The sequence below is a fragment of the Palaemon carinicauda genome, chromosome 1, assembly GCF_036898095.1.
Source record: "Palaemon carinicauda isolate YSFRI2023 chromosome 1, ASM3689809v2, whole genome shotgun sequence".
In the NCBI taxonomy this organism is placed as follows: domain Eukaryota; kingdom Metazoa; phylum Arthropoda; class Malacostraca; order Decapoda; family Palaemonidae; genus Palaemon; species Palaemon carinicauda.
Genome location: NC_090725.1, coordinates 32,213,146 through 32,215,645, shown reverse-complemented (window position 1 = coordinate 32,215,645; position 2,500 = coordinate 32,213,146).

Here is a 2,500-nt window from a genome sequence, read left to right as displayed (position 1 = left end):
ATAAACATTCCTTAAGAAGTATGGTTTAAGATTTTTTTTTAATGCAAATTATATCACGCTGAATTATTAACAAATACTTTATTTTTATGTTTTGATTTATGTCACATTACGCTCCATATCATCCATACACTCGGTTAGATAGGGCAGTTTAAATGTTTTAAAGGTTGCTCATGAATGGCAGAGGCAAGGGACAGTGATATTGCCTTATCAAGCAGGACTATGCTCCATAAACTCACCATATGGTCTGCGCAAAATAGCTCTCTTCCACTCAAGCTATGACCAAGAAGGGCCAGGCAATGGCTGCTGGAGACTCAGCAGATAGACCTGTAGGCTCCCCCAAACACCCCATCCTAAGCTCATAAGGATTGTAAGGTTGCAGTGACCAAAAGGAACTAACGAACATCAGGGTACTCGAGCCCCAGTCTGACAATCATCAGGCAAGGACACTACAGCCAGGCTACTACAACTGTAGTATCTCTCTCCAATTTGGAGAAAAATATACTTTAAAAAACATGAATAGAGTTTCTGAGTTATAGGTATGCTCTGTAATGGGTTTGTTAGCTGTATCTATACAAATAACTATAAAAATTTTGTTATTTCGAATAGATATGATTAGATGAAAAGAGAAAAGTTGCTTATAAATACATAATGAAGTCTTCTCTTGATCATGGTCTTTTCTAATTCGAAATATTTGCTATCGTTGGACGCTAATTCTCCTTCATAAATCATGGATATAATAATTGATAATCATGTCATAAAATGTAAATGCCTAATGAAATACCATAAAAAATGTTTGCCTCTGCAATATTATTTACACCATGAAGAGACGGGTCATTTACACCTACGAATAAAACAAATTTTTAATGATGTAGTCATGTAATTGATTTGAGAAAGCGGTTTTGAGTAAACACTATTTATATATCACACCTTCAATGAAAGTCAAGAATTGCTAATAAAAAATAGTATTTGAATGAATCATCAAACTAAAATGAACACTAATTGACCATATTAATCTCTTATAATTTTTCTACATATTGTAGTTCATCTCATGACCATAATAGATGTCATGATGAATATTGACGTATTTAGTGCAATACAATAATAAATTATAGTTAAATATTTTTACGTTGGAGCAAATATTTTTTTGGGACCAGGCTGACATGAGTCTTTTTATAGTTTATATGTGACATATCTGTTTTTGACGTTGTTAATAGTTTATATAGGACATATCTGCTTTGACGTTGTTACTGTTTTAGAATGATTTATTGTTAACTTGTTCTCATCATTTCTTTATTTTCTTATTTCCTTTCCTCACTGTGCTATTTTCCCTATTGGAACCGTTGGGCTTATAGCATCTTGCTTTTCCAGCTAGGGTTGCAGCTTGGATAATAATAATAATAATAATAATAATAATAATAATAATAATAATAATAATAATAATAATAATAATAATAATAATAAACCAGTTAAAAAGGTTGCATTTAGTCAAGATATTATTTTATATGGCTCTTATTTTGAAAAATCAAAATAGTTTCAATTTCGGTGATATTTGACATTGGTTTATGATATACTGTTCTTTGGTTCCCGTTGGAGTATCTTACAATTGTATGCTCATCTCAACTTTCAAATATTACATTTAAAGTCAACTCATCCCCAAATATAAGCTAAATACAATAAACGCAGAAAGATCACTACACATTGAACCTGTCAAAAACTAATCAATCTCAATTATCTTTTTATCTATGCCTCTACTACTCCTTGTATGGTGCATGGTGTACGGCATATTGCCGTTTCCAATTGTTCTCTCTCAAAAAGAGAAGGCTTACTTACAGTGAAAATTCTAATCGGAAATTCTCCAAAAGTATAAAATTTTCTCAACCGTAATACAGCCGACCGTAATTTTACCATATTTTGTTATCTTTTACGGGTTGGTGACCGTAATATTCCACCATCACGAAATATATTGGTTTTTGAAGCGGTAAATGCCTGGCAACATATCTCCCCCCCCCCCCTTTTTTTTTTCTTATGGCAAACTTTTCACAATGTACGTAAAAAAAGCGTTCTATTAATTCTTGGTTCTAAGGATTCTCCGAGTTATAGGTATAAAACTATTATGACCCTTTTTTAAAATTCAAAAAATTACACTGAACTATCCCAGAGACCTAATTATATTATAATTGAAATGTCCTTCAACTTCCATATCTATGAAGCATCCATATTATAATTTTATGAAACCATATGCTATTTCAATTAACGTTGATCATATCTAAATTGATTTGTAAATCAGTACCACATAGAATTGCTAATAAGCAATAACCAATTACGCTACTGGTTTATTCCCCAGAGTTCAGTTGCCTTTGGCAGAGAGATATGAAAGTCAATCGATCCAGTCGCCAACTTCGGTCGACTTGATATAATTAAAGATATTTCGTTCAAGTGAAGCCGGATGTAAACGTTAGAAAAAAATCTAATATAAATTTTGAAGCATTTCGTCTTCACC